The following is a 23,513-nucleotide window of genomic DNA, read 5'->3' as shown; positions in this document are numbered from 1 at the left end:
ACTATCCTCTGTGCCCTCGGTGGGTCAGATGGATAGAGTGTCTGCCATGTAAGGAAGAGATCCCGGATTCGAGTACTGGTCGGGGCACACGTTTTCAACTGTCCCCGTTGACATATATCAATGCCTGTATGCAGATAAGGTATTCATTTCATTGTATTGATTTAATTGTAAATTCAACATACAAATAATACCACTTACTAATCAGATTCTACCCACAGTACTTTTCCAGATCATGTTGCAGCCATATTGCTATCCATTACATTGTAAAATATTAAATATGGTACCAGAGTGAGATAAAATGCACTTTAAAAATGTAGGAGAGGGTAAGTAATTTAGCACACTCATGTTTTAAAATTCAGACTGCTGCCCATTCCTTCAATTAGTCTTTCATCATTTATTATATGTTTTCACAAAATAAGTAACGAAAATAAATAATTAAAACGAATAATGAACAACATACAACTGACATCGACCACGAAAACCACGTTGAAACGAAATTTGGAGATCTGAGCATAGTCTTCTATTGCGAGGAAATGAACTTGGGGGTCATGTGATCAACAACTGTTTGATCACATCAACCATCAAAGTTTTCTTCCTGAGAAATCTTGACAGTGCTGTCACATGATGTGATGGGACAGGATGACCAGTGTGGATGCCGCCATGTGAAATGCACTGCAGAATGTTTTGATCGGATGTGACGTGATGGACAATGTGAATCAGCTTTAATGATTTCTGCACCAAGACAACACACCAGCTCATACCACATTACTTGGTAAAAGGTTACTAGTAAAGTGCAGTATCCCAGTGTTAGACCACCCACCTTATTCGCCTGACCTAGCATCATTTGAATTCTTTGTATTCCCCAAAGTAAAATCTGCTCTAAGAGGAGCAAGATTTCAGTTCGTTTAAGCAGTGGAAGAAAAAGCAGCATGCGCGACTGCTACGGTCGCAGGTTCGAATCCTGCCTCGGGCATGGATGTGTGTGATGTCCTTAGGTTAGTTAGGTTTAAGTAGTTCTACGTTCTAGGGGACTGATGACCACAGCTGTTAAGTCCCATAGTGCTCAGAGCCATTTGAATTTTTTTGAAAAAGCAGCATGTATAATTAAGGAGCTCATGGAGGAAGACTGCCAGGATTATTTTCATCAATGGAAAATTCGCATGGAGCTTTGTAGGGACAGAGGAGGGGAGTATATTGAGGGTGACAGTAACTAAATATGTTTGTTTTTGAAGGAAAGTGTTTTACAGTGATCCTCTTGTTATTTTATAGCCACACCTCATATATTCAGATGCTTTCTCTGAGAATATATTGAGATTTTCGGGGGCTCATGCAAAGATGAGAGAAGCTGATGTCACTCCTGGCTTACTGGAACAACTGCTATCAAGATTGTGGTCACAGTGGGTGCCACATGATTCTGGCATCACTTACAAGTAAACTGAGAGTGTCACTTACTTCTCCTGTCATCGTATATATAGGTCCACCATCATCTATTGCCATCTTGGATTCTTACATTATTGGGACTGTCCTTGTATGCCCAAGTCCGCCATATTGAATAACCATCTCGTATTACATCATAGAGGCCATCTTGGAGTATAGAATTTACGTCACTTTACCGTTAGCACAACTAATTATTTTGAAATTTCTCGCCATTTTTTAAAATTTCCTGTGATTTAATTCGTAGGGAGACCGGCGTGTGATGTCATACAAATGAGATGAGGGGAAATCTGACAACAATGTATAAGATGATAGGGCTGTGCGAGATATCTGACACCAGCGCAGAGTGGCCTTGGACAGGCACAGAACTATTACTTGTGTCTACAAAATAAAAGTAATAAACAGAATTATTCTGATTGTGCCCATGTTGAAAAAAAGTTATGTACACTGCAGCAACATTATAGTGGTGACTCATGGCAATAATCCGAAGATAATGATTAATTATTTATCGTTCAAAGAACATGATTTTAAATACTTTGCAAAAGTAGTTTTCTTAGATGTGAGCTAATATCCAGAAAAAATCACGCTAATAAAGGCTTCCACGTGTGTTTGTTCACAATCGAACTTCAGGCTGATTTTCAGTTTTTAACTGTTTCTGCAAAATAATGACGATAAAAACAATCTAGCTTCATACAATCAGAAGAGGGCTATGTGTATTGTCACATGATGACAGCAAGCTAATACGAGTGGTTTTCATAACATTACACATAAATTTAAAGCTTATATGAATTTGTGGTGCCTGTTTTTTTCAGACACCTCCAAAATAACAGACAGCACATGGATACTGCAACTGTTATAAGCATTATGTAAATTGAAGTTGGCGGGGGAGAAAAAACAGGAAAGGGAAGGACTTAACGATATCAGCTGCATCACGACTTTATGTGGAATCAGCATCTGTGAGTGACCATGTATGCCAGACCAGGACTCAAACGAGGGATTTCCTATTAACTATGCAATTGTGTTAACCACCATGCCACCCTGACAAAGTGTTTATTGCAAATGCATGTACTATCTCGGCATGCTTCCTGGCTGACCCACCTATCCACAGTACCTGTGCATATCCTCCATGCTCACTAATTTTAGATTGTCACTGGAGACTGAGTGTAAATGTGCATCCACAATGAAGGCAGTGGATTCATTGCCTATTGAGGTGAATCAATTATATAAACACATGGTGTTTGTTCTTTTGGACACAATGCATTCACATAATTGATTCACATTAATGGGCAGTGACTGCACAGCTTTCAGTGCAGATGCACATTTACATTCAGCCTCCATTGGGAATCTAAAATGAATGAGGGTGGAGGAAATAAATGGTCTACTGCAGCTAAGTTGTACTAGGTCTGAGTGTGGGTCAGCCTGGGAGTGTGCCAAGATATTCCGCACATTCACGGTATACTTTGTGTCTGGATCATGCAGTGGTTAACATAACTGCCTAGTAGGGAGTAGATCCCAGGTTCGTGTTCTGGTTTGGCACACAATTTCACTCATATGTGCTGATTCTCCATAAAGCCCCAACGCAGCTGAAATCATTAGTTCCTTCCCTTTCCTTTTCCTTCTCACCCCTTCACCTTCAATTTACGTAATTTAAAGTCTATTGCCAAGTGTCAACACCATGTAATAGAAGGTTGAGATCGTAGACCGCTGTATGAATGTTGTATGGAGTAACAATGCCTATTATCTCCAGCTGAGAAGTGTTTCGCAGGATAGAGAAGCAGCATATTGTATGATACAGGATAACACTAAAAACGTAACGGCCTTTGGTAATGAAACAACAAACAACACTGTCAATCAGTGATAATAAGCTGATAGCGAATCTTGCATTTCAAGAATACATGCATTTACTAACTAAACTTTTTCATTAAATGGGAAGTATACACTGATCAGCCAGAACATTATGACCACCGGCTTGTTGTCGGTATAAACCCATCCAGGTGATAGTGGCATCACCTGGCGAGGAATTACAGCTAGTCAGACACATGCACAGTTAATGTAGTATCAGTGAGCGTACTGTCCGTGTCTAGAATGGAGAAGGCACACAGTCTATCTGAGTTTGACCGACGGCAGCACGAGTGTTTCAGAAACCTATTGGGTGTTCAAGGTGCGCTGCAGTGAGCGTCTTCAGCATGTGGTCAAACCAAGGTGAATCCACATCCAGGCATTGCGGGGTTGGGTGGCCACCACTCATTACAGATGTCCGACATTGTAGGCTGGGCAGACTGGTAAAACAGGACAGGTGGTGAACTGTGGTGGAACTAACATCCGACTTTAATGCTGGGTAGAGTATTGCATGGTCTGATGAATCCCAATACCTTCTCCATAACGATGGGGGAGAGCGCGAAATCGTCGTCTTCCAGTTGAAGACACCTGTACGGCGGGACAGAGACAAGCTAACAGCGGCTCCATTGTGCTCTGGGGATCATTTATGTGGGCATCCATGGGTCCTGTGCGGCTCATGATGGCCAAGCAGTATTGTACACTCTTTACAAATCACATACACCCCTTCATGACGATCTTGTTTCCCGATGGCAGTAGCATTTTTCAACAAGATAATGGGCCATATCACAAGGAAAGGAGTGTGCTGGACTGGTTTGAGGAACACAGTAGTGAATTCCAATTGATGTGTGACCCCCCAACTCGCAATATCTGAACACAAGCGAACACAACTGGGATGTGAATGACCGTGGTACTAGAGCTCATTGCTCCACTCCCCAGAATTTGCGGGAGTTAGGTGACTTGTGTGTGCAGATGTTGTGCCAACTCCCTCCAGCAACTTCAAATGGTTCTAATGGCTCGGAGTACTATGGGACTTAACATCTGAGGTCATCAGTCCCCTAGAACTTAGAGCTACTGAAACCTAACGAACCTAAGGGCATCACACACATCCATGCCCAAGGCAGGATTCGAACCTGCGATCGTAGTGCCTAGAACCGCTCGGCCATGTGCGGCCGGGCCGCAACTTACCAAGGCCTCATTGCTTCCATGCCATCATGCGAATTTCTCTAGCAGTTTATTGCCACTGATTGATTTCAATGCCTATTATCTAATTACCAAAAGACTTTGTGTTACTGTATTAACCGGTATCGTACAATATGCTGCTTCTGTATCTTGCAAAATGCCTTTCAACTGATGTTAACTGACATAGTTGCACAGTACAAAATTCATAGAGTACACCACGATCTTAATCCATAATTTCATGGAGCTACCATTTGAGAATAAACTTTGAATTTATGTCCAATGTTGTGAAAACCCATCGTATTTGCGTGGTGTTGTTGTGTCACAACACACATGCTCCTACCATAGCTGCATTAAGCTAAACTTTGTTTATCGTCATTATTGTGCAGAAACATTTGCGAATCGAAATATTTTCCAGAGGTCGATTGTAATTGAACACTCGCAGAAGCAGTTGTTAGAGGGAATTTTTTCTGGCTCTTAGATCACATATAGAGAAATAGTGTTTGTGAAGTATGAGAAATCATGATTAATGGAAGAACGTATTGTGGTTCCATGTATCTGGAAATGACTAATAAATAATAAATAAAACGATTTATTATCATACAGCAACACTAAAATATTGCTGCTGTGAACATGACTTTTTGCAATGTGGGCAGGTTCAGTACAATTGTGTTTATTACTTTTATTACATTCAAAAATGGCCTGAAATCGTAAATAATCCATTGTGCTAAGCGTGATGTCAGAATCCAAGCTGGCCATCAAAGATGGCAGACCTGGCCATACAAGGACAAGAGAACTTAGTAACACTCGCAGTTTACTTGGACTGCCTTCAGCAGGAATGGGGTACCTGAAAAAAACTTGTGGGACCCCTTCCTAGCAGAACTGAGGCCATTATTAAGGATAAAAGTTCAGTTTGATGCTACTATAATGTTGAATCCTAGCGATTATTAATGTCTCGTCTGTTCTGCTTATTTTACCATCTACTACTTACAGAATTCCGCTAAAGGCATGGGAAAACCGTTGACCATTGAAGGAAATGCAGAAAGAACATGTAAAAGTATATTTTGATTGTTCCTATCCTCATGAAACCAAATATAGTCAAATTATTTAGTAGATACCAGTAGTAGTGCTGTGCAGGTCCTAGGAACTGTCTGCATTGTTGCGAGATTTCCCCCCACCCTATGATGTCAAGCATTGTTGCCAGATTTCCCCGCAGCCCCCATCTATGATGTCACTGACCATTTTTCCTATGGATAAAATAGCGAGAATTAGTAATTCAACTCAGTAAAATCTAGCCCTGTTAAATAAGACAGGCTAGCATGCTAATAATTGGTGTTTGAGACACAACAATACGAGTACACAAGGAGACTATTAGTAAGTTAAAGACCCTGGAATAGGTCATTTTTAACAGAAAATTGAAACTAAGGTACATATATTTTTTTTTACATTTATGAATTATGGCAATGCTTGAACCTTTTTGATTTTGAATTCTTTTTGTGACTCAACAAAAGTTCTAACACTTGATACAAACATAGACATGATCTCTTATGTATTCCTGTACAATCTGGGAAGTTCTTCCACATGTACATCACAATACAATAGTAAAATATTCCAGATAGAGGTATATCATTCTATGATACATCAGCTCTACACCAGAGTACATCAGTCAAAGTGGCTAGCATGTGGTGGCATCCCACATTGTCAACAACCTGTGATCAGGTATTTTAAATCTATGAGTCAAGTGGAAGCAGTGCAGGCGAGGGTGACACGCTGCATAGAGGTACATCAGGACAGGATCGGCAGCCTATTATTTTGCTCAAACATTGCTTGATGTGTAAGTAGGTCAGAAATCTTATGCCTCCTGTATAAATTGCCAGCTACACGAGACAGAGGATCTCTTTTGGAGTATAGAATTACATCCTGTGCAATGACAGCTTGTGCTGAGCCCATATGACTATGAGAAATACAACCTGACTACATTTTTTTCTGCTCGGAACCTTGACAAAAAATGGTTCAAATTGCTCTTAGCACTGTGGGACTTAACTTCTGAGGTCATCAGTCCCCTAGAACTTAGAACTACTTAAACCTAACTAACCTAAGGACATCACACACACCCATGCCCAAGGCAGGATTCGAACTTGCGACTGTAGCGGTCGCGCAGTTCCAGACTGTAGTGCCTAGAACCGCTCGGCCACCCTGACCGGCGGAACCTTGACAGATGGATACATCTATCATAACACTGTACACAGATCTGGGACTTGTCTGAAAATACAACTTGATATCAGTCCTGTGTCGATTGTTGTCATTGGGAGCACTGCCATCAGTGCACCACTCTCTGCTGCCACTTCAAATAAAGTTGCAATGATGGTCACATGCTGACAGTACATGGTGCACCAGACATCATTGCATGGTCAGTCAGGATACTTCTCTTGCTACAAATTAGCCTATTCCCTGACTCAATGTATGTGACATGGCTGCATCCAGCAAAGCCGTCAAATAATATATCTGTCTCCTCAGGCACTATATATGTGCTGCTATTGAAGTCCAACAAAGCATAGAGTATGGCCCTCCAGAACCTGTCCGTTCCATGTTCCTACTTCAGCTGTTGTATACACTATATTGCAAGCAGCAATACAGTGGAATCATTGGGTCACAACTGCTGGAACTCGCATTTCATATCCTTGATACTGGCACTGAGATGGAGCTGACATCCGATCTGGTCCCAGACATCTTCTATTGGGGACAGACCTGGGGATGTTGTTGGCCACAGGAGTATGTCAGTGTCACACAGGAAGTTCAATGAGACACATTCCCTGTGTGGAAGAGCATTGTCCTCGTGAAATATAGCACCATGATACTGTCACATGAAAGGCAACACATAAGAATGCAGGATATCTGTGATGTATCTTGCGCCATCAGAGTTCCTTCAGTCATTACCTGCCACGACCTGAACTCATATCTGATGACTCCATGTACTGTGAAACCAGGAGTAATACTACCGTGCCTCTCCCAAATATTATAAGAATGGGACTTCCCTCAAGGTTACCACAAAACTTTGCAAAGATGGTCATTCATGGAAGTGCAGTACCATGATTCATCATAGAATACAATGCAATGGCGTTCATCGACAGCCCATGCTTCCTTGTCATGACTCCACTCCAAATGTTGTCATCTGTGTTGTGGTGTTAATAGCAGCTTGCATAATATGCTGACCTTCCCTTGTGGTGGTTAGATGTGGTCAGCCAGAACCTTGGCGAAGAGTGGGTCGACACGTGCCCTCATGTTCCCACAACGTCTAATATAGGGGCACTGGTTCATCGAAGTGCTCCACGGGAGTTGATACTTCACGATTCTATCAGTCAGCGAAATGGAGACTCACAATATGGCCCCATCCAAACTCTGTCATGTGAAGATACCGCTGTCTCACATGAGTACACACTGTCTCTCTGTCCTTCACAATGATCACTCAACACCAGACGCTATTTACTCCCCTTATTTACTTTACTAGCCATGATAACAAGAATAAACACGAACAACATTAAAACATTATTTTATTTTTATATTTTCTGGTGGCCATCAACGTTCTACACCATGACACAGCCAATTTTTATGTTCATGATGACGAAATTTTAATGGCCAGCAGTAGATGTAAAACTAGCAAACACTTCTACTAAAGTGTTTTCTGGGGATAATGATGTCATGAACGCCCTCCCAAATTCCCTCACCCTCACCCAAAACCCCCACTGCCCTCAAAATACAATCCTGTTGCTGGGCTTGTTCCTAGTACAGATGGCCCTGTTATTTGAGTAGCCTGAAGATTTATTTGGAATACATATATTATTTGCAGTAAACTCAGGGAATGGGTTCCATATGTATCTTTATACCCCAGTATTATGCATACTGAATGTTATCCTTGTTGAGGCTCTCTAGGAATAAACAATAGCTGCATTTTGCTTGGTCGTTAATATGCCTGTGGAATTGCAGTTGCGATACAGTGAAAGCACGAATAGGCTCACTCCACTATGTTAGATGAGCCAAAAGCTAAACTTAGACAGCATTTCCGTCAGTTCATGACAGAGAGTGTATAATCATAACTCAGAAGCCACTTCAAAATTTACTTTCACTTAAAATAATTCACAGAAATTTATTGTGTAGTGTCACTCTCTCAGTTATTTACCAGTGGCCTAGAAACCAATTAGAAAATGAAACAATTTAGAGATTTTTAGCATCAGTAGTTTTGTTGCACCGTGCTTCCACCTTGCGAAGTGGACCGCTCTTGTGGCTGATTTAGCAAAATGACATCACAAGGAGGGTGTTTATCTCACCTCCATTGAAAGGTGCACAGGTGTAATGACATATATGTAGCATGCTGACCTTCCAGAAATCACAACCTAGGACTTCTTGAAGGACACGTTGTGAAAGAATTACAGTACCACCAGTTAGCTGCTGATGTGATGAGAAAATTGGAGCAATGATGTCGTGGTTGCTCACTGGTGGAGCATTACATCTTGACTTGGATGGCGAAACTGGAATTTCAGAAATGGTAACAGATCATGCTTGCATATGCATTGGCAAATGTAGACATTCAGAATTAGTCATTGCCAGCCACTAGTCACGAAGGGAGATTTACAGTAGTCTTTGGAGCAATATCAGTCAGCAAGCTACCATCACTAAACACAGTCATCACTAGCCACAAGCCACATCCTATTTTAAGTCAAAATGCTGCTCACTTCGTACGTTTCCAGCAGAAGATCACCTGTTGGGTGACTATCATCTGCTGCCAGTTGCTTTCACCATGCACTTGAATTCAAGCTTGGGACAACTAGCTGCCCAAGCTGTCAGTGCCCGAGTGAGTGAACACTGTCACTGTTGATCGATTTTTGTGGGCACACGCTGTCACTGTTTGTCATTGCTCTGTGCTAGCACATACCACAGCCATCATCCATGCTTGGGCCCATGGTTTCATCCTGCTTCATCCAGTATACTTGGTGTTGAGCAACAGGGACCAGAGCAGCTGCTGTGAGCGCTGTGAAATGTCCTATGAGTGCCATTCAAATAATAATAATAATAATTATTATTATTATTATTATTATTATAACAATAATCACTATCTGTGGTTAAGGAAACTTTTTATTGTAATTTTTTTTCGAACATATACTTCATTAATTTTATGTTATATTAATGACAACTATTATATAATAGCTTATCGCAAGCCCTTTTACGCACATTTGCGGCTTGATGAAGAGGATCTTCGCAATTGCCTTTTGGTTATACGATGTCGCTGTTAATATGAACATATACCACGAAACCATAGTCGTTCACAGTAAATGCGTCCATAGTTGTAAATAACGTAATAACTTTGAAGTTACGAGAATAGTCTGTACATTCAAATTCTTGAACGGCGCTGCAAAAGAAGCGGGAAAGGTAAGTAGCCCGAGTGTTGCTTTAATAATTTCGTCAACTATTTTCCATTGAAGACGATTTATTTAAATTATGATGCTATCTTTCTTAGCAATTTTTAAGTACTGATATTAAATTGTCGGTAACTACAAGACCGAAATCCGGTGCGAACTATTTCTAAACTTGTTACTTCTGGTAACCATAAATATGTGTTTTCATCGAATGTATGTATAAGGTTTTATATACGGGTATTTTAACAAGTCTGTTAAGTTTTCTTGGTAGTTAATGCTACTTCACGATGTATTAACAGCATTGAAAGATAATTTGAGTTATTACACGTGTCCGTTACGGAAGACGCACTTCTGTTTTTTAGGTGCATTACGACGAAATGAATAATCGTAAGGAGCGGGCAAAAGCTGCCAAACGTAGAATGCATTACTGTTACACGTGGATCCTAAAAACAATGCAACAAGACAGCAGGTCTGTAGTCCCCTAGTTTTACATTATCAGTTTGGCTCCTAGCATGATAAATATTCAACTTCTCACCTTTTTCTCATCAACAGGCAGCAGGAAGTGAGAGAAAACATGGAGAATCGTGAAATACAACCTGTGCACACAGTAGTTGCCGGTAATCAGAAGGTAATAAAAGGGTTGGCAGAACCTCTTACTACTCAAAGTGGCCGTACTGAGGCAGGGAATTCAGCGCAGAATCCGCGGGATGTTATTACTGATATACAGTTGCAGAGCACTGGGTCCCCAGGATCTGCACAGTCCTCAGATTGTAGTCAGCCCAAGGAAGACATACAGCCAAGCAGCTGTCAAAAGTCATTGAATGTAGAGGGAACCCACAGGTAACTTCATTCATTTATTGCCTCAAGTATTTGCCCTTGTACATAAAATTGTAGGAGCAAACTTTTCTATGCAACTGAAGTTTAAATGTCAGTAATGTAACGTTCTGCTTCACATTCCAAAGTGTACAGAAGAATGCCGGTCATCCATTCAGTAAAGGGACAGAGAATGAAGAGCAGACTCAAACTGATAGAGATGTCTGAATTTCTTTCCACTCATACAAGTAAGTGATAAAAAGACTTTTGTATTAGGTACAGTATGTTTAATGCATATATACAAGTTACTGTCTCTTGGCAACTGAATTTCTGGTGTTTTGCTTGAATTTTATGTGTGTTTGTTGGTGAACTTACATATGAAATGAGCCCCAGTAAGGTTCGCTAATTTTTTAACCACTCCTGGGTTTTCCCAAAACTTTTCTTTACCAGTGCCTAAATCAGGAGTGTTTGTTTCACTTTTTTTATTTTAAATCATTAAACCTAAAACCTTGCAGTCAATATTAAATTTAAACAAAATAAAGATAAATAAACCTATCAGATTTATTCTGTGAACATTAAGAACTAAACTTCAACTCTCATGATTCTGCTGAAATATAAAATCTGTACTATTGGCACAGGGTTTTGTATTTTACTGAAGATATCCTGAAAATAACTGAAATAACATATTCAACAGCATGCTAGGAATTATTCCCATTTATTCTTGTAATATTTTCTCCAGGTATCGATAGCATACTCCTGTCATCATTTGTGCCAAGGGCATCCCCAGCTCTCACGGAGTCAGGTGCTTTTTTTTCAATAAAATGGTTTAAAATACAGTGTCATGCTGTTTTTTAACAGGGTTGAACTGAAACTTTTTTATGGGTACTAAAAAGACATCATTCGTCTTCCAAAATATTAAAAATACTCCGTACTCTCTGCTGTAGGCCACCCCCTACAGACTATCCTATGGCTGTCCTTCATTTGTGCTCGCTATTTTGAGATATGTGGTGTGAAAGGAAATTTTCCTTTCTTCTCCAGCACATTTTTCATATTTGTTCAGGACCAACAGCATTTTCATTTTCTTTCACATCAGTATTCCAAATTCCCTTCTATTTACTTCTGTATACTTTTTTTATTAGGCGATTTTTGCTCTCCTACATGCACACCAATGGGTTCAACTTAGGGAGTGAATCTGGTTTGATGACTCTGTTTCTTAAACATCAGATTGCAAACTAAATATTTTGGGTTGTAGTCATGTTTTCCTGAAAATTCGTCTCTGTTATGTAATGTTTTTTCAGCATTCACAAGCCTTTTTTCTGTGTGATAAAGTCAGATTATAGTAGAGCCTTCATGTTGAGCTGTATATCCGCAACAGCCTGGTACGTCAGCTGCTCACCACTCAAAAGAAAGGTCGATCATATGACCTCCAATCATAAAATACCTAATGAAGCACTGCACTCATATGTCCACAGGAAGCATCATGTTGATCGCAATTAGCATACCCTTATGTGTGTTCACTAGTTTAGATAATTTCAGCGTCCTTTGAGTAATCTATTACTGAACTTATTTAGGGAGGTACTTCATTGTATGAATATTGAAATAGTTATCATTATGATAGTGGCGTGAATGTGAGCATTCTTTCCTAGCAATAATGCAAAGAGTTTGTGGGAAGCTATTTATCACGTCCTTTCCCATATGTAACTCCCAGCTAGTAAAACCAATTTGTTTGAATTACTATTTAATATGGAGTACTAAGCTAGGTAAAATTTTCATTTTCCACCTACATAAAGCTACCATAGAAGAAAGAGTAACATTAAATGAAAAAGGATGTTCTAATGTCAATCAGAGGTTGAGCCCTAGGTTTTTGAATTGTTAGTCCAGAACATTATCCGCTGTGAATCATCATTGAATAGAATACAGCATCAACTACTTCAAAAAGTGAGCTAGATAATGGGTCATCCATGCTTATGGATGTAACACCTGTTCAATTTATACTGAAAATTTAATTTGAAAATTAAAAAAAAAGACAGATAGAGCTGAATATGTGCAATATACAGCAAAGGTTTGAGGATGTAAGATGTGTTGATTTGCCACGAAACAAAGGAATAGGAAGTGCTACAGACATGACAGAACATTCACTTCTCATGAAATTATCTCAAATAAGAGATTGTGCAGTTTCACTTTAAAATAAATATTGTATCTTATTAAAAATCAGTATACCTGCATATGTGCATATTATCTGGTGGCAGGATAAAGCGCTAATGTACAAATGTCTTAAGCCAAAATACCTGTCCATTCAAACATTTTACATAATAGAAGATGAATAGTAAAAATTTTGAAATTTGACACTAATTTATTTAGATGTTCCGTTGCATTGACAGTGTTTTCTTTGTAAATAAATTACTTGATACGTTTCTGCAACACTGGGGAAAAATTTATCCGAAGCACCGTTATTAGGAATGAACAAGCATTTATAAGGACTGTAGGAGAAATCCCTAAAAACTCAAAATCAGATGGCTGGATGAGAAGTACACACATGGCCTTCCAAAAAAAGAATCCAACAGCTTTATGTTGTTTACTTGAAATTATATGGTCCCCTTGAGCTGTATTCCATTAGCAGTACATGCTAAAGAACTTAAGTATACTTATACCAGTTCTTCTTCTTATTATGTTAGTTTCAGATGGCATGCGAAAGAAATAACTGCCTGTTCCCCTCTGCACAAATAAGAATTTCTTTAATTTCACCATTGTAGCCATTTACATGGAATTTGGTTAAGCATTCTAACATATACAGGTGAGATGGATATTAAAACTCTTAGGCACACAGTACCTTTATGTTCTTTCCACGTGAGTTTCTCACAGTTCCTGTGACAAATTAAACCCTAATGGACTGCACAGCTCTCATTTGTACACTATGTGACCAAAAGTATCCGGACACCTGGGTGAAAATGACTTACAGGTTTGTGGCGCCTCCATCGGTAACGGTAATGCTGGAAATCAGTATGGTGTTGACCCACCCTTGGCCTTGATGCCACCTTCCATTCTCGCAGGCATACGTTCAGTCAGGTGCTGGAAAGTTTCTTGGGGAATCGCAGCCCATTCTTCACGAAGTGCTGCACCGAGGAGAGGTATCGAAGTCGGTCGGTGAGGCCTGGCACGAAATCGGCGTTCCAAAACATCCCAAAGGTGTTCTATGGGATCCAAGTCAGGACTCTGTGCAGGCCAGTCCATTACAGGAATTTTATTGTTTGTAACCACTCCGCCACAGGCGGTGCATTATGAACAGGTGCTCGGTCGTGTTGAAAGATTCAATCGCCATCCCTGAATTGCTCTTCAACAGTGGGAAGCAAGAACGTGCTTAAGACGTCAATGTGGGCCTGTGCTGTGACAGTGCCACGCAAAACAACAAGGGATGCAAGCCCCCTCCATGAAAAACCCGATCACACCATAACACCACCACCTCCGAATTTTACTGTTGGCACTACACACGCTGGCAGATGACGTTCACTGGGCATATGCCATACCCACATCCAGCCATTGGATCGCCACATTGTGTATCATGATTTGTCACTCCACACGACATTTTTCCAGTGTTCAGTCGTCCGATGTCTACGTTTCTTACACCAAGCGAGAAGTCATTTAACATTTTTCTGGCGTTATTTGTGGCTTATGAGCGGCTGCTCGATCATTAAATCCAAGTTTTCTCACCACCCTCCTAACTGTCATAGTACTTGAAGTGGATCCTCATGCAGTTTGGAATTCCTGTTTGATGGTCTGGATAGATGTCTGCCTATTACACATTACAACCCTCTTCAACTGTCAGCAGTCTCTGTCAGTCAACAAATGAGGTCCGCCTGTATGCTTTTGTGCAGTATATGTCCCTTCGCGTTTCCATTTCAGTATCATATCGGAAACAGTGGACCTAGGGATGTTTAGGAGTGTGGAAATCTCGTGTACTGACGTATAACACAAGTGATACACAGTCACCCGACAACACTCGAAGTCCGTGAGTTATGCAAAGCACCCCATCGGCTCTCTCACTTTGTCTAATGACTACTTAGGTCGCTTACATGGAGTACCCAGCGATAGGTGGCAGTACAATGCACCTAATATGAAAAACGTATGTTTTTAGGGGTGCCTGGATACTTTTGATCACATAGTATATGTTGTCTATATCCTGTCATTGATCCTATTTACTCGTCTGTCTTCATGCTTAGGAACACAAAAGAAGGAAAATATTGGGATTTGTTATAGAACAGCAGTATAACTGAAATTTATCATTTCTTTTAGCTGTTACAATACTGAAGGAAGATATATAAATCATAGGTTTGAAGTAAATTCAGAAAATGTGTAACCAGTTTGAGAAGGAAGAAAATTATGTTTATTTGCCACCTGGTTCATACAGATTGCTTAATGAAGTCATAAGTTACGATATAATGAATTTTTCTGTTTCAGATTCGTGAAGCTTTTGGATTCACAGTTCCTATGGACTTGTTCAACAAAATAAATATTTGGAAAAAGATACAGTCAGTACTCTGCTACAGGGCTTGACGATATCCATGAAACACAATGTTATTAAATATAAAATGTGATATTAAGATAGTTTCCTCCTTTTTAAAACAGTCATCATAAGCAGAGAAATAGTAGTAGTTTAATTACTCCTAATTCAATTCTAAATAGGCAAATACCTTACATTTCCAGAACCTATCCCCATAAGCTGCATAATATAGTTAACACCATAACTGGCTGCTTGTGGTACATTCATCATAACCATATTTGGTGTACAGCTACATGAAGGAAGGTTTTTAGTATTTTGTTCTATACAGTTGAAACAGAGATGCAAAAAACCAAACATTTCTCTGATTACATATATGTGTTTGAAGTTGCATGCCTTAGTTTGTATTTTGTGTGTACTTTGAAAACCCTTTGAAGAGATAACACATTCATTAGCAAAATGCGGACATTACAATTAAGAAATCATAAGAGTATACACCACTGTGGGAAGTGTTCTGAGGATGTTAAAAATCTGAGGTTTTCTCCTACGTTACTTACCCTTACAGAAGAATATTGACTGCGTAATTTTCACAACAGTACACATTTTTTAAAAACATAGTACAGGTTTTTCTTTTGTTTATTGAATTGTCATAGAATCTTGTCTTAAGCATATTTTCATTGACATTAAATGTCATAACAGCGTGAATGTATTGTGATGGGTGTATTAATGATAATATTAGTCCAGTTTGGTCCTAATTTTGTATTAATATGGAAAAGTATGTTTAAGTTTGTATATATTGCACCTGTTACTCAACCTGCTTCTGTGCACCATCATTTTAAAACTCCTGGTTGATTAACTGTTCTGTCAGACACTTGGTGGGATTGTCTTTGAGTTTCAACTAACATGTTAGCTGAATCCAGTGTGTTATAGCATCTTTGATGAGTGAAAAATTATGTATTTGTTATTTAATCTGGTCATAGTTTCAGACTAATTATAACATGAAACAGGTCTCGGATACTTGAGTAGAGTCAACTACCTACCGTATAACCACATTATCAGCTATATTTTTTATTTATTCTTGTCATAGTTTCGGACTAATTTATAACATGAGGCAGGTCTGGGAGACTTGAGTAGAGTCAGCTACCCTACAACCAGACTATCAGCTATACTTCAGTGTAAATTATTGTTCTTATCTTTCGATCCACAAATGTTCTTGACTTGAAATATATTTTCAGTTTGTTGAAGGTACATCACCAGTTAATCTCTTGTTCTAATTTTTTGTGATTGGGTATTGGTTAAAGCTTTGCTCAAGATCTATTTTCATACAACTCCAGGAGTAAGCCTTCATGGGGACCTACAATTCTATTTTTTAATTGATGTTTGCTAACATTTACAGTAATGTATAGACGAAAATTCTACAATACCTGCCTTAGAATTCGTACTTGTTGGGCAGTTTTATCAGCTGATACAATGTTAAGTTTGTAGAATCCACAACAGATGGCTGAGTTCTAAGCAAATGAGGTCTGCTCAAAAATTGAGGAACTTTGCTCACCAAATCTTTCTACACTTACCTGTTACTTATTGTGCATGGTCCATTTCAAATTACTCTCCACCACAATTTATACATTGCTCCCAATGTTATTTCCAGTTCTGGAAGCAGTCTTGCTATGCCTCTTGCTTTATCACAAAAAGCATCCTTTGCAAGTTTTCTCTTATCTTGTGTATCATTGCAAATCTTCGTCCTTTCAAAATTTCAACTTTATAAATAAAAAAATGGCTGAAGGGCCAGGTCTGAAGAGTACAGAGGATGAGGCAGCACATCATTTATGCGAATGATTAGTTTTTTTACTCTCTGTCACAGGTACAACTGCCAACAGAGTACTTAAGTGTTGTTTGTATGTATTAGTTTTACCAGGCTTGGTAGGCTATGTAAGGTAGGTGAGCAGCATCAGATGTTGACTGATAGCTGGGAAGGGCTTGGAGATATAGGGTACTCATGTGAGACAATATTAGCAGTATGTTACAGAATTTGAAACGTGTCACTTTGCCAGTCTTCATTTGGAAGGCTGGTTGAATCATGATTTAACCAAATTTTTGGTTATTTTGGATGTGATAGTGGCCTGATGTTGACTGCCTGGGAATGTGAGGGCAGACATACACTTCTTGAAGGTTCTGGTGGACTTCATCTGACCACCACAAGGGAGGATACTGTATGGTGTAGCAAACACATCGTAACTACTTCACATCTGCTCTTGCCACTGGAGAAGAAATTATGGAATCCCTGCAAAGTTCTCTGTCATCCAGCCAAACTGGCTAGAGACTAGAAACATCTAGACTAAAGAATTATCATTCTATGTGTGTGCTGTCATTAACACCACATCACCAAGATTTGTCTTCGGAATGGTGCTGTGACCAGGAAACATGGACTGCAGATGAATGGCACTGATTTGTACACAGCAAAGAATTGTGGTTCTGCACTACCTTGTAGGTCAATTGTAGTTGAGTGTAGGAGTGACCTAGGGAGAAGACCGATTTTTCTGATGAGATGTGGAGTTACAGTGGTATTGCTGTTGTTGTCATGGTGTGATGAAGCAGATGGTATATGCAAAATAAGCGAAATTTTTATAATTGCTATCCTTCCTCATGTTGCAACTTTAATGCCCAGCACTGTATATTCATGATTCTTGTTGAATATATGTAATTATATCTGTTAAATACTCAATTGCAGGTACCAACAATGTTAAGGAAAAAGTGTCCATTAGCTACAGTACAATGAGTGACTTTAAAAGGTATGTGGCTATGATGTGACTCATGGTATTTACCATCTATGTGACATTTATGTGGGATGGCCATATTCAGTTACACACAGGCACATTCAATCACACACAGCTCATTGCCTCCAGATGTGTGATACACCTCCATGTATACAGCATGTAAGGGGAATAAGGGTTTAAGATACTGGACATTCATGAGTAGGTGGAATTAAGCCCTGTCCAACCATTCAGACTTAGATTTCCTGTTATTTTAAATTGCATTTGGTGGATACTGGGATGTTTTCCTTGAAAAGGTCATTGCAATATCCAGCCCCATACATTGCCAACTAGAACTTGTGTTCTCTCTGTGTTTTAACAGTATGGTAACTCAGAAAATTCTCCCTCCATCCATATATTTGAAAGCACTGGACTCTGTTTGATTCAAACTCTATGTGCTGGCTGCAAGGTCCATGTTGCCATCAGTCATCTGTAATACAACAGTGAATAAACTGGTCACAGTACTATTAAAGACACGCCACTGCCATAGAGGGCAACATTAGTTGCTTCATGTGTGGATACACGTATATCAAAATGCGATACGGGAGATGGAGCATCCTCGCAGGCACAGTATAAGTTAGGTGGTAGCCATGTAATCATAAAACGCATTGTTAAGGGGAGTAAATGGTACCATTCCTGTATCTATCATTATGCTGCAAAAAGCAAACAAAACAGGCCTTCATCTGCAGATCATATGTAATATTTATTTGCCTTCACTCCCTGCCTTGAGACTTGAATGCACATGATTCCATCATTGTATGACCACATGATAGTGATACAATGAACTCTTAACAGGAAACAGTATTTGAGTAGTCTCCAGAATCACTTAATCATGCTCCTCCTTCACCTGGAATACCTTATAGGATGATTTAATTTTGAAAGAAAGTTTCAATAACAAGTATACACAACATTTAGGTGGCTGTGCTGTTCATAAGAACAATGCAGTGTTCCTTCCGGCATGTCTACATGCCCTAAGGAACATTGCATTGTATTTCAGAACAACAAAGGTGGTACAATGTCATGATCATTAACTGGCACCATTGAAGTGACTTTCAATTCAGATGTCTCCAAGGGATGGGAATATACATAATGGATGTACAACTGCTGGTTGTAGACACATGTTTGATACCATATGGAAGTTTTAGGTGTTCCCATGATGTGTGCTCAGATAGGCTCATGATAAGGTAAGTGCCAGCAATAAACGGGAAATCTGGGCTTGACTCCCAGCCTGGCACAAATTTTCATTGTTGTCATTTCATTGTACAGGATAGTTGTCTCTATTTGCAGTTGTGAATGTATTTTACATATAATGCATATATAGTTAGATATTCAGCCAATTGAAAACGTTAAGAGCTTGAAACACCTAGGATGTACCATTAGTAGTGTTACAGTGCTAAATGTGATAAATGAGATACACAAATTTCAGGGTCTTAAGAACTCTAGGAAACAAAAAACAGAAACAAAGCAAAATACTTTTCACAAAATACTACAGAGACAATTCTACAGGCTAGATATGAACAGCACAGCCACCTAAATGCTGTGTATGTATAGATTACATACAAACATTAGAAATTCTATCTTTTAATAGTAGTTTGCAACAGAGAATATGAAATGTCCTCTCACAGAATACCCGTTCGCCAAACTGTTGATGATATCTCCAAGAAAAATAGAATGCAATGCACCAAATTGTTGTGGCTTCCTAACTTGTGGTAAGCTTCATTGAAGAAGAAAGTTTTGTTGCACAGATGCATGTAATAAGGAATGGTGTCCAGTCTACAGCCATTTGCAGGAACCTTTTCAAACAGCTGGATATTGTGTCAGCAATCTCATGGTACACCTACTCCCTCATGTAGTATGTTGTCCACAATCAAAGTTCCAGTACAAAAAGAAAAGGTATTGATAGGTACTTGTCCATATAAACATTTGACTACCCCACCTGTGATCTAAAGAATTTAATAGGTAATGAAATTTACTTGAAACCTTCAAACACAAACTAAAAACATATCTGCTCCTTTTCTCCATTGCACAATTTCTAAATGGACAAAAATACAGAGTGTGTGTGTGTGTGTGTGTGTGTGTGTGTGTGTGTGTGTGTGTATGTGTCTGGGTGGAATGAATTGGAGAGAGAGAGACAGAGAGAGAGAGCGAGAGAGAGAGAGAGAGAGGCTGAACTTGGTTAATTATAAATAACTTCATGCAAAAAGAGTACTGTATGAAAACTATGTAAAATATCGCCATGCTGGTACATTTTGGTGTATTTCTGACTGAGAAAGTATATTATAATTGTAAGTGTCTCATTCCAAATCATACGAGAGGTTGCAATTATGACCCACTGAACATACAAATATCTAAATTAAACTAAGAACCATACAGTTCATGCAAGAGATGCTAGCAGATAAGCTAGAATAGGTGAAAAAGCCTTTACTTCAGAGGTAACCAAATAGAATGAAATTGGAAATAAGTCAACCCAAGATAAAATGAATTTAGTTAAAAATACTTTCATTTTTCCTCTGCTAAAATAGTGTCCAGGGTTAGTGAATAGGGTTAGTGAATATATTATGCTGAGATGTTTAAGACAATTCGCTTGGAATTGGAGTTTCAGATCAGAAAAACATATTACATGATATCATACTGGTTCATTCCCTCTTCTGTAGATTTTATCGAAAAGTTTGATTTAAATATCATTTGCTTGACAAATATAAGGCTGACAACAAGTTGTAAAACACATTTAACACTCATAACCTCAAGTATTTTCAGAGATGATACACATTAAACTGTAATATTCATTTTCAGCACATCTCATAGAAGTTCAAAGTGTAACAGTCTGTTTTTTACCATCACAAAATAGGGGAGAGAGTTTCATGAACATGATGCAGGGTGTGGAATGGACATCATTAAAACAAAGACTTTTTTGCTGCGGCAGAATCTTCTCCCGAAATTTAGATCATTAACTCTCTCCTCTGAATGTGAAAATATTTTGTTGATGCTGACCTACATGGGGAGAAATGATCGTCTCAACAAAATCAACAAAATAAGTGAAATCAGAGCTCGCACTGAAAAATAGAGGTATTCGTATTTTCTGCATGCTGTTCCAGATTGGAATAACAGATAATTGTTGTGAAGGTGATTGGATGAACCCTCTGCCAGTCACTTAAGTGTGATATGATGAGTATCAATGTAGATGTAGATGTAGATCTCGAATCAAGTCAAAATTTATAGCTGCCAAATACTTGAGTAGACACTGAATGTGTTCAGGTGTTGCTGTGAATTTTTGTGCTGCCAAAAGCCATCCCTGGAATTTGGCTCTTCAGAGTATGAAGTGACAAAGATATGGAAATTGTGCACTAATTATGTGCTCATTTTTGTATAAATGAATGTCAGTATATATTTCTGTTTGAAATATTTATATGATGTTTCTTTTCATGTGTTATATTCATATTTCTCAAAGTTACCATCACATACTCACTTGATTACAGCTTCCTTCTTAGAGTGATTGCACTGAATCAGAAATAAATAAGTAAAGTATGAAGTATCCACAGCTTTTCTATATGGAAGTCATCACTGAAGGCATAGGCCATGAGATCAAGAAACTACTTTATCACAAACAAGAATAGCTGCAGTTTCTCAAAATTTCAGACACCTAGCAAATTTGAAGTGCTAGCTGGTCCGACCTTAAAAATTTTGAGTAGCTTCCAACTATTTAACGACTTTCATATGAAGATGTCGCAATCTCGGAAGCTATGGATTGACTAAAAATATGTCTGGGTTATATTTTCTGACTTAGGATAGACTATGAGTCTTAAAAGTGATTTAATTCATGAAATATGTTGTGGGTTAATAAATCAGAAAAGTTTCTGAAACTACTTTGTGCATCCATGTTATGAGTATAGGCACTGGTAAATTGGGAAAAAAATTCAAATAAAAACTTATTGAATAAGCGAAGTACCAGTATATCATTTCATGCATTATAAACAGCTCAACAATAGTATCATGGCAAATTTTGAAATCTGCCAAGCAGAGAGGCAAAATCTACAATGGAAAATACAGCAGGTCACAAATCTCACAAGTTAATATGCTTTACATAAATCAAAATACTTTACTGTGAAGTTGGGATATCAAGTCTTTCTAATCGTTGGTGCTAGTTTGATCTGAGCAGCAGATTGGCTCACTAGAAAATAAGTAGTATGTGTTGCACTAAGAAGTTCAGTTACCTATATATTTAATTAACAATGCTTTTATGAAAATTAATTACACTTTGACAAATCATCTCATTACAAATAAAAGAGATAAATATATGTATGCATATATTACATGTACACTCTGTAGATAACTAGATTGAAATGGAATAGTGGAAAAAAAGAAAAAATCTTATTAGCAGAGTTGCAACATACAATGTTTTATTGCCTCCATCCCCTCCCCCACCCCCACCCCCTCCAAACTGAGTTATACAGACAGACAGATATCGAGAAATAGTTGACTGTATAATGTAACTGTATAATGAACATAAAAAATCATTGTTATTTGTAGTGCTGCAATAAGAGCAGATGAGAGATAAAAACACCCTATGTTTTCGCACCCCTTCTCCCTGCCCCCTTCACAAACTGAATTATACAGACAGACAGATGTTGACAATTAGCTGACTGTATAATTCAGTGTCAGATGACTGGGTTTTAAACACATTTTCATAACAGTATTAAATAACAAATGTTTAAATAGCCAGACAATTAGAGCAGCACACATATGTATGCTGTCAGAATTTTCACTGGAGATTGGAAAATAAAATATGCAGCAGTACTGATATCTTTTGATGAAACTGGAACTTTACAACATCAAACTGAATTTATTTTTACTTCGAACTGAACAAAATGCATGTAAATTTCTTTTATGGTGTTCATTGCTGACTGCATTCATAACATTATACATCATTAAGTTGACAAATATTTGACTCACACAGGGAAGAGTCCCAAAAGAAAGCAAGATTTACTGAATTATATCAATTATCTCATAAATGCAATAAATCCAGCAACATCATTATGCTCAAGATTTACAAACCAAGGAAAACTTTAAAAAGCCATTTTTTGCATAATGGTGGAGCCTACATATGAACATGAAGTGCTGAAAGTGATAAAAGAAAGCCTAAAACCTAAAATTTCAGCAGGAGTAAGTTAGATGCGTCATAACAATCACAGTTCCACAGATTGCAAGGCCCTTGGCATACATAGCCTACTTTTCATTTTGCATAGGACAGTTCCCAGAAGTGGTGGAAATCTCAAAAGTGAAGCCATTTATAAATGCTGAAAAGTATAAGGTAGAAAACTATTAGCCAATATCACGTCTTCCAGTATTTTCCAAAATATGTAAAAAATTGGTGAAGCACATTATAAACAAATATTTAAATTACAGTTAAGTTACTAAACAGAAATCAGCATGCCTTCTTGGGTGGTAAAAATAAGGAAACAGCAGTAATGTGCTACACTGAACGGGTAATCAGAAATCAATATAAAGACCGTAGAATAGTAGGAATAAGATTAGATG

Source organism: Schistocerca americana, chromosome X, assembly GCF_021461395.2.
Source record: "Schistocerca americana isolate TAMUIC-IGC-003095 chromosome X, iqSchAmer2.1, whole genome shotgun sequence".
Lineage (NCBI taxonomy): Eukaryota > Metazoa > Arthropoda > Insecta > Orthoptera > Acrididae > Schistocerca > Schistocerca americana.
This window is presented reverse-complemented; position numbering follows the sequence as displayed.